At 46.8% G+C, this 15,401-nt stretch overlaps 1 pseudogene; it reads right to left on the bottom strand.

Moving 5' to 3' along the window:
- Positions 1–3,959: 3,959 nt before the first annotated feature.
- On the bottom strand, positions 3,960–8,354 carry LOC120110772 (benzyl alcohol O-benzoyltransferase-like; annotated as a pseudogene).
- Positions 8,355–15,401: the final 7,047 nt, after the last annotated feature.

The following is a 15,401-nucleotide window of genomic DNA, read 5'->3' on the forward strand; positions in this document are numbered from 1 at the left end:
CGCCTCTAGCTCCCTTGCCGCCGAATCGGAGGGAGGAAAACCACAGTTGGTAGCTCCGTGGCCGATATGGCCGCAAATCGAGCAATGGCCCGGCAGATTCTCATAAGAGAAGACCAGCCAAAACTCGTCCTCAAAGCCCTGCATTGTGCCCTTCAGCAACGTTTTTGAACTGTTCTTAGCTATGGCCGCCCACGACGGACCCCCTCTCTAGACTCCGGAGAGGTTGGCCTGGGGTCGGCCGCCGCCCCCATGACCGGACCCTTCATCTTCTCCGGCCTGCTAGCCGACATCAGTGGCACCCACCACCCGTTCTGAAAAAGTCGGCAACGGGAGCACGACTTTTGACGCAAGCGCACCCCTAGAACAGGTATCTAGGCATATGTCCACTTGGGAAGAGGCTCCAACTCTTTCTTTTTGGTAGGTGTAGTCTGCATGGAAAGCAAGGGGAACTGACCGTATGTGGTATGCTAATATTCCACATCCAGCTAATACATGGCCCCAAGCAGTCAGAGCAAACGTGTTCCACATCCAGCTAATTAATACATGGCCCCAAGCACTCAGAGCAAACGTGTTCCACATCCAGCTAGTTAATACATGGCCCCAAGCACTCAGAGCAAACGTGTTCCACATCCAGCTTGGGTCAATGTCTCTCTCTATCTCTCTATTTCTAGATTTTTGACTGAAAGGATATCTCGTTATATGTTTATGTACTAACAAGTAGATAACAATATGTAGCTGTTATGTTTTTTGGTATCCTTTATCACAGCCATCAGATTGGATTTTAATCGAACAATCATAGGACAGCCTATGTTTATGTAGAGCTTGATTGCATGACTTCGTGGCTTAGGCCCATGCATGGTGTCACCATGCCTAAACTGTTGGGATACACTTCATCAAACCAAACAGCACTATTGCAAATAGAAAATAGAAATAGCAAACAGGCTGTTCGAACAAACGCCATTCGCTATAGCAAAACCATGAACAAAAAGCTAAAGTCAAGTAACCTGAGGCCCACGTCAAGTCCCATGCCTTGCTCGCCCGGCGCCTTTTTTGCTTGTATGGTTTTCTCCCTGAGCCACTTACTTCACTTATTGTTTTTGTTGAGTGTGTCCCCTGTAGAACACGTTTGATGAGATGTTCAAGATTGAGAAAAAAAGAAGAAAATCTAGCATATCAATTGGCATGATTTACTTGAGAAGATGCATGTCACATGCATTAGGATCTCATCATACACCGATCCAGCCACCCACAAGCATTAAATTGCAGACATACATAATCATATATGTGCATGCATACATGCATAGATGAGTGAAGAGTAAATTGATTTAAGTCCGTGATGTGCTTCACTTGCAAAGTCACATTTCACTTCATAGATTACTCTAGGATGATATATAAGTTATTTAAAATGTAATAAGATAATATGTGATCGTGTATATGAAATTCCAATGGAAAAATCTTGAAGTAAAGAAGTATAAATGCAGATAAAAAAAAAGCCTAGCCAGATAACAATTCACTGCACAATCTATTTGGACGTTAGAGTTTACTGGATCACCAGTTCAAGAGTTAATACCCATAGTAAGCAAAAGTTTCCTTACTTCACATACCAGTAATCAACCGATCACATCTATAACTGTGTGGTCCCTATAATTGCATATCACAAACCATAGTACATTTCTCAATTTGGCATTTGCCATACAATACTATGCCTCACCACTTACAGGTATAAAGCAATAGGAAAAATATTATCTTTTCTTGTTTTCATTCAAATAAATCCTTTAATAATGCTTTCACAGTCAGTGAAGAGAAAGGAAGACTGGAAGAGAAAGAAAGGAAAGGATCAAGCAGGCGGCTGAGTTGCAGGGTAGAGGCGTGGGGCTGGAAAAATGAGAAGGGATGAGGAAAGGTGGAGTTGTTGCAGAGCAGGCTGTCAAGACCTTTGCATGCAGTAAGGTGACAAATGGCGACAATGCAGTGTTGGCCAGAACCCTTTAACCCAAGCCTGAACCCAATCAGCTAGTAGGAAAGGTCTCCTAGACCCTTGCCCAATTAGATATAGGGGTGGCAATCGGGTTGGGTCGGGCATAAACGGGTCGGGTCGGGATGCAGGTCGGGTCAAAAAATTATAAACCTGAATCTAACCTATTTTCCAAAAATAATTGAGAGAAAGCCAATACATACTTGAAAAGTCAAGATATGTTTAAAGATTATGCATTATCATTACACATACATATTTCTGATGCTTTTTCAAGATACTTGCAATAGCACATGCCCTAAATTAAGATCGATGACAATGATATGATCCCCATGTAATCATCAATTTCCAACTTCTAATAAATAGGTCTATAAACATAATTCTACCTTCTAATTGTCAATGTACAAACCCTCATAACTTGCCTATAATAGTGTTCAAGGACATAAAATTCAACTAAAGAGCAAGCATAGTCCTTTATACAAAAGAAGATGAAAAGAAATGAAAATTTTGAAAGTTTGTTTCAGAAGGTGGGCTGGGAATTTAATTTGGATCCCATAATTTAATGTTAATATGATTGAAAAAAAGAAGAAGAAGAAAAATTGTTGCCACAAAACATAAACCACCTACAACTAAAAAAGGTCGATGGAAGATAATAAACAAAAGGCCAATATATGAAAAAAATATGTTATTCAAGTTGTATGAAAATGGTGAAGGTACTTTGGATGATAGACTATATCCATGACAATCATGACTTCAGAAGACAATTATTTTTGTAGAAGGTCAACAAGAAAAACAAATTATGGATTTTTGTTCTTTATACAGAAGAGTGCATATTGTAGATCACCTGCTGTCGTTTTGCAAGCTGCCACCGTACAACTCGGTGAACAATATCCTTCCTAATGGGAACATCAAAAACATCACCACCCAAAACCATGTAGCCCTTATCCTCATCATGGAAATTTGTCACTCTTGTTACTAGATCTGCATATTGGCCTGCAATATTCAAAAAAAGGTTTCACATGTGCTATTATGTCGATATGTTTAGAAGATTAATGAATTGGAAAAATCTGTGCATTAGAATAATATTATTAGTACAGTGAAAAGCCACAAATTAGATTTAACCAGTTGCAGGAAGAAAAAAAGATAGATACATACAGATTAAGCTTGCTTAAATGATAAGTGTGACACACATTAGCTGCATCCAATTAAAGTTGAGCACCAAAAAAACTGAATAGAGTAACAAATTTTGATGATAGATCCATAGTACACAATCTTAGTTTTTTTAAAAAAGAAAAAAAATAGCAGCTAGCATTCCATTTCAGAGTTCCTTGCCATCATGGCCTTTGCTATCTGGCTGGTTACGTTTTGGCAGCAGCCTTATTTTTTACATGTATAAGCCTAGGAGACACTATGCCAACTTCATGATGTTCGTCGCTCCAAGAGAAGCTTCTTACGTTTTGATGAGCACAACATATTGCAAGATGTAGACAATTGTTAGACCACTTAGGCCCCATTTGGCATTGCTTTTGGAGGGTGAAAAAACGATTCTTGGAGGCTCAGAAGCTCTTTTAGGTGATTTGAAGGTGCTACTACCATCATTGCCTCAAGCGTTCTCCGCATGTTTCTGTTTTGTTTTCTTCGTCTCTATCTTTGCCTTTTGTTCTACGTGTCTGCGAGGCATGAATGCTCCTCTCAGTGAACCTCCTTTACCATGGTAGCTAGGTTTTTTCTATGAGAAATCGGGTACAAGTTCAAAGCCAAGTATCCAAAGCTGAAGCACAAGCCATAACTTCGATATGTTGCTGGTCACAAATCATGCCATCAAGCTTCCTCCATCTTATTGTTGTTGTAGCAGCAGCAGTAGTTGGGAAAGTCCTGATCAACTGTACTAGATTTTATATCACTATAACACCTATTTGCTAGTTAGAAGTCATACGAGCCTTGTGTATGCTTGGAGTAAACAACATGCAACTCCAACTCTATCTATCTAAGACGAGCAAACAAGAACAGATGTTGATACTCTTGGTCCCATGCAAACTGATACGTTTCTCAAAGTGCAGGCATGACGTAGCGTGAGGTGGTGCTCTCCATCTGCTCCTAGGTGGCAGGCTCCTTCACCAGTGCATCGATCTCGGCCACAAACCTCTTTCATGTCCGAAGCAGGCAAGCAAACAGGAACCAGGATCCCATGCTCTCCCTTGGCGTTCTTGAAGGGGATGTAGAAGCTGGCCACCCCTGGGATGGCTCCGACCCCTCCATTGGCTGGACCACCGTACACCGCCTTCCCCCACCCGAAGCTGATCGCCTCCCTTGGTTAGACGACATGGCTCACAGGTCGTTCTTCTTCGGCCCCGGCGAGATCGCTTCCCTCCGGCAACGCGTTCCCCCTCATCTCGGCAAGAGCTCCACCTTCGAGGTCCTCACGGCGTTCCTCTGGAAGTGCCGCACCTTGGCTCTCTCCCCCGACCCCGACGAGGAGGTCCGCATAATCTGCGCCGTGAGCGCCCGCGGCAAGCACTGGGGCCAGATACCGGAGGGCTACTACGGCAACGCGTTCGCGTTTCCCGTGGCGGTGTGCGCGGCGGGGAAGCTGTGCGGGAATCCGCTGGGGTACGCGCTGGAGCTCGTGAAGAAGACGAAAGGTAAGGTGAACGAGGAGTACATGAAGTCGGTGGCGAACCTGATGGTGAAGGCGGTGTACGGTTGTCCAGCCAAGGGAGGGGTCGGGACCATCCCAGGGGTGATCACCTTCTACAACCCCTTCAAGAACGCCAAGGGAGATCATGGGATCGTGGTTCCTGTTTGCTTGCTGCTCCGGCCATGAAGAGGTTTGTGGCCGAGATCGATGCACTGGTGAAGGAGCCTGCCGCTGAGGAGAAGACGGAGAGCACCACCTCACGCTACATCATGTCTGCACTTTGAGAAACGTATCGGTTTGCATGGGACCAAGAGTATCAACATGTGTTCTTGTTTGCCCGTCTCCGAACCCGGCCTTGGTCAAGAACGCGATCTCAGTACCATCAGGTCCGCCACCGACTTCATGTACCCCTTGTTCACCTTACCTTTCGTCTTCTTCACGAGCTCCAGCGCGTACCCCAGCGGATTCCCGCCCGCGCACACCGCCACGGGAAACGGCGGGGGCAGGCAAGCCGCGGGCGAGCTCGGCCACCGCGTTAATCTTCGACTGGACCAGCCCGGATCCCGAGGATGAACCCACCGCACCGTAACCGAGTCACCAGCAAAAAAAAAACAATAAAATAAAATAATTAATTAATTTAAGATATTTATAACTCAGGAAACTTGTAGCAGGGGCAAGAATAATTTTCTTTTTATACGTAATTTGTCAATTCATACAGCACTCAGTGACACTCCTACGAGAAACATTTTTCATGACTCGTTCAAAAGGTGGGTCGCTTGCAGGCAGCACATGTATTTTGAGAAGCGAACAGAGCAGCAGATTGGATCGCTTCTTTCGTCGTACGGCACTCCGAAAATTTTCCACGGCACTCCGTTTTGCTTTCTGGTGATCTACAGGATGTATTTAAGTTAGAACTATATAAATTACCGTATTTATTTAAAAAAATAAAAACATTTTTCATGCACATGCAACCACCTTAGTCTTTGTTGCTACAGTCATCCTTGTAACTTTCAAATACGTGCACCCATACAAAATTATAACCTGCACCATCAATCAAATTGCTATCCCATGCATCATTATATGTGCTCGAATCAAATTGCTATCCCATGCATCATCTCGATTTGTTGCAGCAGCGCACCGCTAATATGATGCACGTGTAGGATATAACGAGTTTGGACCTCAAGCATACACCAATTGCACCATAACGAACGGAAGTATATCCCTGGATGACCGCCATATTATTCAACAGCTATCAAACAGATGGATATTATGTGCCACACGTGGCACGATTTGCATGCTATGTATCGTGCTTTATTTGATAGCGATCCAGCACTATAATTGATGTGACAACGATCCAGAATTATATCATACTTGCACAATATTTTTTTTTCTAAGAAAAATAGAAAAGAAGAAAAGAGAATGTTTTGTTGTGTACTTCTTCGCAAGGTTGTGTTAGATTCCAAAGACTTTCTTAAAACAATTTAATGACATCCAGAAAAAGATTTTTCCCTGCAACTCCTCTAGATGTTTAATTTAGTTTGTTATTGGTAATTCTAGGATACTTGCTCAATTTAAAAAAAAAAAAAAATAGAAAAGAAGAAAAGTGAATGACTCATGTATACTTCTTCGCGAGGTTGTGTTAGATTCCAAAGGTTTTCTTAAAACAATTTAACGGAATCCACAACTCTTTTGCTGCTGCTGTTAGAGTATATATAGCAGAGCTAATCACTTGTCACCTTTTTATTTTTTAAAAAAAAACCAAAAATTAAGTATAATTTGTAATCTTTTGATTAACTACCTGAAACAACAAGAGGGGGCAGTTGAGCATATCCCTGGAGCCCTCAACGTCGTAGAGAAGCTCCTCTAGGAACGGACATGGCGACAGCAAAGCATCGCCAAACTGCTCGAGACGGACGTCGGCATCCGCCTCAATGAACAGCACCCCCTCCCCGGTGCACTCCACCACGAGCTTCCGGCGGCCCCCCTCCCTGAGCCGACCGGCGAACGGATAGTAGTGGACAAGGGCCTTGGCGACAGCCTCGTGGATGACCCTCGCAGGGTCTCGCCCAGCCATGGAGGGATCGTGGCGGTAGAATTGGATGACCGGGACTTGGAAGCGAAGGCCTTCTTGGTCGTCGATGTCAGAGAGGCGCTTGAATTCGTGTGGGGTTGGCTAGCGAGGACACCATTAGTACTGCAGTGAGGTCTAAGAGGAAGAGAGGGAATTGATTACGGTAGCAAGGAAAGGAAGAAGGCAAAAAGGAAATCGAAGGACTTGGAGATTGCTTATTTGTGTGGGTTGTAAGCTCGGAGGTGGAGGAGCTCGAATTTATAGCGGAGGGAAAGGCGGCTGGGTGTTGTAGTTTACTGACATGTCGTTGGTAGTCTACAGGCTGACACACGCTCTGCTCCATTTAGTAACACCTGTCGCACGAGGCATTGTTTCGAGAAGGAGTAAGTCGTTATGCTGGTGAGATGCATGCATCTCTGCAGACGGACGCACGTATGCTTTGTTCCATTTAGTAACACCTATCCCACAAGACAATGATTCGAGAAAGAGTAGGTAGTAATGGCGGCGAGGTGCATGCATCTCTACAGAAGGACGCTTGATAACACCTGTCCTAGAAGGCAATGATTCGAGCAATCCATTCTCTCTCTCTTTCTCTCACACCGCTTTTTTGGAAAGATCTGCAGGTATGTACCTGCTATCTTGGTTAACACCAGGTGATTGATCGATGATGGACGTAGTGTGGATGTGATGGAGGACCCTTGGGTGGACTCTCTCAGTGAGGTTTTGGCCGACTATGGTCAATATTGAGGCCATGGACGGACTTTGGGTTTGCGATCTTCTCCACCTGGAGGGGGCTAGGTGGGATTCCAGTCGAATTGGTTATTTGTTTGGGTAGCATCTCGAAGGAGGGTCCGATCATTTCTGTTCCGAGGAGTGTTAGTCTAGACGTGAGAGTTTGGAGTACGTCATGCAGAACCAGAATCAGAGTGGAAGATATCTATCGCATCCTTCAGAGTGAGCAGCTCCTAGGACTGGATTGTGCTTGGATCTGGAGGTTTAGCCTTCACCCGACGATGGCTCTATTCCTCTGGAAGGTGGCTTGGGGCCGACTGCTGACAAAATTGGTACTATACGGACAGAAACTGGCCATCCATTCTCAGTGCCCCGAGTGTAAGGTGGATGAGATTGTGGAGTACGCTCTGTTTTAGTGGAAGCGAGCTAGGAAGGTCTGGAGGCTCGTCAAGATCCCGTCGGATGCATGGTGCTACTCGGGCTCTTTCTTACAGGAGCTCATATGGTGGGCCATTGCCCTCCAGACTCGGCAGTGGTCATTGAGGCGACTTACACTGCTTATTAGATCTGGCTAGCCAGGATTGCGTAGATTTTTTGTGAGAGCAGCCCTTCACCTAGATTTGGGGAGAGCGGGCCCAGGTACAGGTGGTAGAGATTATCCATATAGATCCGTCGCATGACCGTTTGATAGCTTAGGGCACTTGGGGCTCTACTTTTGCTTATGTAGCACCTCAGATATTATTTTTCACCTAAGAGCCCCCACCCCTAAGTTTTCTCAAGGTCATCTTTGATGGATGCGTGCTAGATGATGGCAGAAAGGGAGGTGCAGATTTCGTCATCAAAGGCTCGAACTTTAGGATGGTTGTTGTTAGTGGGTGCCAAATCTTCGATACCTCAGTCTTGAAAGCTGAGCGGAGGGCCGCATGAGCCAATTTAGGCATGCTCAGTGCGTGTTGCGAGCTGGAGCAGCCATGCTTGAGAGGGACTCGGCTACGGTGATTGGCTGGATTCAGGGGGCACCGGCGGCATGGGTGGGTTTTGCCCCTTGCTTAAAGACATTCGGGACATGGTTAGTGGCAGCGTGGCATTTCAGGCCAAGCATATTTATAGAGAGGCTAATGGGGCTACAGATTAGGTGGCCTCATATATGGCTGATTACTTTAGAGAAGCCCTGTTAGTTGGAAAGAGGGAGTTGCCAAGAGTGCTCCATGATTTGATGTTCTTTGATTTTTTTTGAATGTATCCATACTAGAACTGTAAGATTCATCCATTTTAGCACAAAAAAAGAAAACTTTAAAAAAAATTAGGATGCCTTAAAATGTTTCGTTTGTATCTAATTAGAGTTGCTTCAATACTCTAATTAAAATGAGTGCCAAGAAGACAAAGCTCCAAAAGACTGTAAGTTTAAGCAGCTATTATTTGCATGAGCCTTCATACACGGTGGCGAAAAAATTTGATCCTGAGACGTGAATCAAGATCATGGGGTCCTGTTCCAAAAAAAACCCGATAGGGGGTAAGTGACTCACAAGCCAATATTCGGGCCACGAGTGAGGCATTATGTTGAACACCCCGGGGTCAAGGTTTGGGTGACCGCAGTCTAGGGAAGGAGCCGATGGGTGACACCGTGCCAGGGGCCGAGGTGGTGCGCCAGCCTTCGGGGGTGAACGTCGCCGAGAAGTCGTGGGCAAAGGTGGCCAGGGCGCCGTCTTGACAAGCGACCTAGACTAGGTTCAGTATCTCGGATGATGAGTTAAAAATGGTTCAGCAGATCTTCACAAGGTGGTGGTGGTACCATCGGAGAGACTGGAGAAAGCTAGGGAAGCTTGGAGCACCACCGCGTTGATCTTGCGGAGCATGGGAAGGAGGGTGCCAATGGATTGGGTGGTCCGAGAGTTTCGGCTGAAGGGGAAGCTCTCCTACGACCTTGAGATCCTTTCCATGGTGGACGAGCACCTCCTTCTTCAGTTTAAGGGCGAAGCTGATCGGGAGTCGGCCTTAGCGGGCGGCCCATTTTGACGGGACTACGGATGGCTCGAGCCCTGGCGGGGACTCGAATGTCACGAAGAAGATGGCACCTTTTTGACTCGGCGGCAAGCTGGGCCAACCCAGCGAGTTGGTTGCCGAGGTGATCGCTGGATCCAAGGGCTGGGAGAATGTCTTTGGATTAGGGCTTTTTCGGGTAGGCTGGGAAAGGGCGAGTTGGGCCCGCGGACTATAGTTCTAGGCGTGGGTGCAGAAGGCTCTGGCCCAACGCGCTCCGGCGTGACGAAGAATCATGCGCGCACGATGGGCCGAGCGTGGTTGCGGGTGGAGGGTGGGCCAGCGGGCTCGCGAAAGGAGTTTTGGGTATCCTGGGCCGGGGCCTTTCTGGTTCTAGGTCGGGGTTGAGCTTTTGAGCAAGGGCCATGATCAACAATGGGACCTCTAGGTCTGGGTTCCCGAAACCAATTGCAATGGCGGCAAGGGAGGACCCTGGGGGTTGTAGCTCTTCTCCACCATGCAGGGTGGGGGTCGAGCAGGGACTGGGAAGCGATGATGAGGAAGAGCCCGGGCTTCCACATAGGGCGGCTCCGGTGCTACCCCTATTAATTCTGACCGAGGGTGTTGTGGGCGGTGAGGCCTTCTCCTTTATGTCGCCCTCACCGATGGTTGATTTCCAGAATAGCGGGAGATAGAGGAGATCTGCTCAGATGATGATGACTTCAGCAGACGGGAAGGGTTCTAGTCTAGATGGCTCAGGGACTGGTGGAGATCCGTTGGGAGGTGGGAGTGTGCAACCCCATAAGCAGTTCTTCCGCACCCGCAACAGGTTCTGCAGGGAGAGATGGAGGAGGTGGCGGATGATGGGATCTATTATGTAGTGGAGAGGATGGACCTGAGGGGATCCCTGATGCTACCCTGGATGCTTGATGAAGGTCCTGTTATGGAACTGTCGGAGGGCAGGGAAGCCCTCTTTCGCCCCGGCCTTTCGAAGGTTGGTGCAGATTCGTAGACCAGAGGTGTGTGTGTTGTTTGAGACCCGATTGTCAGGGAGGAGTTTGCAGTGTGCCAGGCATGCATTCCCGAGCTCGTGGGGATTCTATGTAGTGGAATATCATGGGCTCTCGGGTGGGATTATTGCGGCTTGAAGGCTGGAGTATGGGAGCTTGGGCATCTTCAATGTCTGCGAGCAACATATAGTGATGGTGATCTCAGAAGGCAATACCAGGCCGTGGGTGCTAGCGGTTGTTTATGCTAATACGAAGTTCAGGGTGAGAAGAGTTATGTAGAAAGAGGTTGCTAAACTATCTCAGCTGGGACATCCCATGATGGTGGCAGGTGACTTCAACTATATTGACGGTCCGCGGGAGAAGCTAGGGGGCAAGGCATTCTCCAACAAGAGGGAGGTCAGGGAATTCCAGAACTTCATCACAAGCAACGAGCTAATTGATCTTGGCTTCAAGAGTCCGAGATACACATGGTGCAACAACCGGCAGGAGCAGGCCAAAGTATGGGAGAGGATCGACAGAATCTTTGCCATGACTGGATGGTTGCAGTGCTTTCCGAACTACCGGATGAGCCACCTTCCTAGGATCGCCTCAGACCACTGTCTGATTCTGGTTAGTACCTCATCCCCCACTCATCACTGTTGCCTTTTTAGATTTGAGAAATTCTAGTTGTCATACCCTCGCTCTTGGGTGGTGGTTCGTGGGCTTGGCGGATGCCTATCCATGGCAATGCTATGTACAGGATATTTCGAAAATTGGAGATCACTATGCAGCACTTGTGGCGGTGGAATAAGGAGGTGGGAAACATTTTCAGAAGGCTCGAGAAGTCCGAGGCAGCTATATCCAGATTGCAGATCCTAGAGGTACAGAGTGGTGGCCTGTCGACTGAGAAGATAGAGGAGCTGAGGTCTCACTTGTCCACCAACGACTTTCTTCTTCGGGAGCATGAGACTCTCTGAAGGTAGAAGTCACGAGTCTAATGGATCAGGGAGGGAGATCGGAACACCAGATTTTTTCACTAGTCAGCCATCATCAGACGGCAGTGGGGTAGGATTAGATGTACCAGGAGCACGAATGGTCAGATGATTGAGGACCCGAAGGTTATCAGGCAGGTGCTGAAGCAATTCTTTAGATCCAGATCGGCCTGGGGTTAGAGTTCATCCTTCATGCCGAATCCATCTTCCTGAGTTTCAGAGGAGGTGATCTGGGCCTTGATCAAGCCTGTTTCAGCTGAGGAGATTTGGAAGGCTTTCTGGTCTTTGGGTGAGGATAGGGACCCAGTTTCGGACGGGTTTCCACCCTTCTTCGTCAGGAGATACTGGCTTCTGATTAGACAAGATGTGATTGTGGCAGCTCAGCAGTTCTTTAGTTTGGCAGTTTTATCGGCAGATTGGAAGAGGACCTTGGTCACCTTGATCTCGAAGAGGCAGAATGCCTCAGAGCTGAGCCATTATCGACCGATCAGTTTGTGCACCACCTTGTACAAGACCATGGCAAAGATCCTCGTTGCTAGGTTGAGGGGCATCTTACCGAGACTTATCAGCCTGGAGCAGGAGGCCTTTGTTGGTGGGCGTAGTATCTCCGACAATGTCCTTATTGCATAGAAGTTTATATTTGACTTATAAAGAGCCTCGAGGAGGAGGAGTTTGATAAGCATCAAGCTGGACACGGAGAGGGCTTATGACAGGATGAGTTGAGAGTTTGTACGAAGATCCCTAGAGAGCTTTGGGTTCCATGATGATTGGATCGCCTGGGTTATGAGATGTGTGATCTCGCCGTCCTTTGCCATTCTGGTGAACAGTACCCCTACTCAGTTTTTTGCCTCTACAATCGGTCTTCACCAGGGATGCCCTCTATCTCTCCTGTTGTTCATTCTCTACTTGGATGCTTTGTCCAGGGCTCTCAGGCATGTGGCTGAGACTCAGGTGTTGGAGGCATATAGACCGGTCCTGAAGGCAATTTAGATCTCATATATGCTCTTTGCTGATGACCGTTTGTTACTAGTGCATGCGACGAGGGGGTCGACGAGGGTGTTCGGAATATTCTGGAGGACTATTGCTACGCCTCAGGTCAGCGGGTGAACAGGGCTAAATCTACCATCTATTTTAGCTCTAGGACCAAGCCGCAAACAAAGCAAGCTATCAAAGACATCCTGGGGGTGGGCGAGTCTAAGGGCACTTTCAGATACCTGGGGGTTCTGATCATAGGGGGTCGGCTCTGTCATAGTGATTGTTTCGATGTAGTGCAGGGTATCAGACGCAGGCTGGAGGGCTGGCAGACAGAGGCCCTATCTATAATGGGGAGAGTCACCTTGATGCGGTCGGTGCTGTGCTCGATTTTAGTTTACTTGATGGCAAACACCTCGGTTCCGCTATCACTACTTAGGTCCCTGAAGCAGTTGTTTAGGAACTTCATCTGGGGTCGATGGGATGGCAGAGGCGATGTTCACCTAGTGGCTTGAGAGGTGGTATGCTAGTCGTCTAGGCAGAGAGATCTGGGGATTCACTCTCTGGTGGAGAGGGGGGAGGTACTTGCTGCGAGACAGATGACCCGATTTATTTTGGAGTCGGGGTGCTTGTGGAGTGCCTTGCTGAGGGCCAAGTACAGGGCACACATGGCGTTGGCAGATTTCCATCTCAGACGTCAGTGTTCTTTCATTTCGAGGGAGATTTGCTGACACGCGCTGGCGGTTCTGTTGTAGATCAGGTGGGCCATTGAGGATGGTCGGTCGATTGACGTTCTAGAAGATAGGTGGGTGATTGAGCATCCACTAAGTAGGTTACCGATGATAGTTGACTCGGCGAGGCTGGGGGGCTCTCAATCAGTGACCTTATTATTTTCGGTGAGGGTAGGTGGGATGAGGGGCTGATTAGAGGGGTCTTCAGGCCCGAGCTGGTTGAGAGGATCCTTGCCATCCCATTACCTCACATGCCCAAGGCGGATAGACTGGTGTGGACGACCACTAGGAGGGCCAAGGTTCGATCTGCTGATGTGCAGGCTGTAATGGGTGGTGAGTGCTCGAGGCGTATGGACAGTAGCTGGATTTGAAGGATGCAGATTCACCCCCAGGTTGCCATGTTTATTTGGAAGGTGGCCTAGAGATGCCTACCAACCAAGAGTGTTCTAGCGAGGAGGGGGGTGGGAGTCTCCCCGACATGCTTGGACTGCTCGAAGGTGGAGGAGATGATCAACCATGTCCTCTTGGAGTGCCCACGGGCCATCCAGATTTGGCGACAGGCTTCTCTTTCCGTGCCGAGGTCTACTGAGTTTGCTGAGAATTTACTCTGATACTTGAGATCTACCATTCGGGCTCCGAGTTCTGCCATATGGGGCATTGCTGGTGCCTATCTGGCTTATCACATTTGGCTGGATAGGAATGACAGAGTTTTGAGAGCTGGAGGGCCCCTCCGAGGGTGGTGGGGGATGGAGCTATCTGTCTAACCGACGAGGTCTCCGAGGCTACTGTGATTGTTTCTTTTGTGTTGGCTAGGGACATCTGGTTCTCCACCTCTGCTGCAATAGTGCCTAGGTATGTACTCATATCTTGGGAGCCCCTACAAAAATAGTTAATGGTTCCAATTTGTCCTAAATTTTTCGGTATGTGACTGGAAATCTATTTTTTCTCTTTTCAATAAAAGAGGAAGGGAAGTTTTTAAGCAGTGTGTCTTTTGAGATACAATCAATCGAAGAGAATAATCTAAACTAGATCCAATAAAAAAATAGGGATTAATTTTTGGAAGATAAATAGTTAGGAAGTAAAATGGACTTTTTGTTGGGGACAGAGGGATTTGAATCCTCACGATTTCTAAAGTCAACAGATTTTTCTCTTACTATAAATTTCATCGTTGTCAATATTGACATGTAGAATGGGAGTCTTCCACTTGAAGATGATTTTTGATGGTAGTTTGTCCGCTGATGGAGAAGGCACAGGTGTTGTCTTTGTGATTAGAGATCACGAGTCCGGGCTGATTGCGGCGGACGGGCGGCACTCCTTCGAGTCATCTGTACTGGGTGCGAAACTCAGGGCCGCATGGAAAGTGTTTCCAATGCGAGGCGAGTTCTAGAGACCCGATGTATTATCTTGGAGGGGGATTCGGTGGACGTGGTTGAGTAGATTCTACAAGAGGGGTTGAGGGTCTCCGACCATCCGCTCTCAAAGGATGTCCGACGGTTACTGCAGGAATGTGCGTCCTCCAGATTATGCATGTATTCCGGAAAGCGAACAGAGCTGCAATTGGGTCGCCTCCTTTGCTGCTCATCATTCCGAAGACATTCTCTAGACCCGGTGTGTACCTGTCCCTCTACCGCTGTGGAGTATTTTGGCCTTTGATTCATTGAGCAGTGCTCATGCGTGATTAGTGTGAACTGTCGATATATCAAAAAAAAAATCCTCACTCGATAATATTAGCCCCATCTAAGTTTGGGCTGGTCTGAGTTATAACTCTCGATCCAAATGGGTTGGGTTTGGATGGAGAAACAATGATTCTATTGCTTGTAATTTCTCAAATAGTTCAAAGACTAATATTTCTACATTTATTCAAATCTTTTCGAAGGCCATCGACTTTCTCAGTTGGGTTGTTATGCAAAGTGTAGCGTGCAATGGACTTAAAAGGTGCTACTGCAAAGCTCTATTGGGTGAATTTAAATCCACCCTTATTTTAGGATATACCATTTATTTGGTATATCCTAAAATGGTATTAAAGCATTTAATATCAATTATTTTTTGCTTGCTTTATGGTTAAATTAAAGATCATCAAAATATACTAATTTTATTTTTTATTTTTTTAATATAAATTATTTTAATATATATTGAATTTGGATAGTCTCCATTATTTATTTTAAAAAAATATTTACTGATATTCCGTTACACCGGATCATACAATAGCACTCATTCGCGCGCAGGCATATGAAGCAAAGCTTTAACTTTTTTAGTTTACAGTGTCATGCTTTGAGATCCGAAAGCAAATTAAAACTAACGGCCTTCGATCAAGCACAGGTCCC

This window comes from Phoenix dactylifera, chromosome 6 (genome assembly GCF_051530095.1).
Source record: "Phoenix dactylifera cultivar Ajwa chromosome 6, Ajwa_hap1_PhDact_Kaust_v1.1, whole genome shotgun sequence".
Lineage (NCBI taxonomy): Eukaryota > Viridiplantae > Streptophyta > Magnoliopsida > Arecales > Arecaceae > Phoenix > Phoenix dactylifera.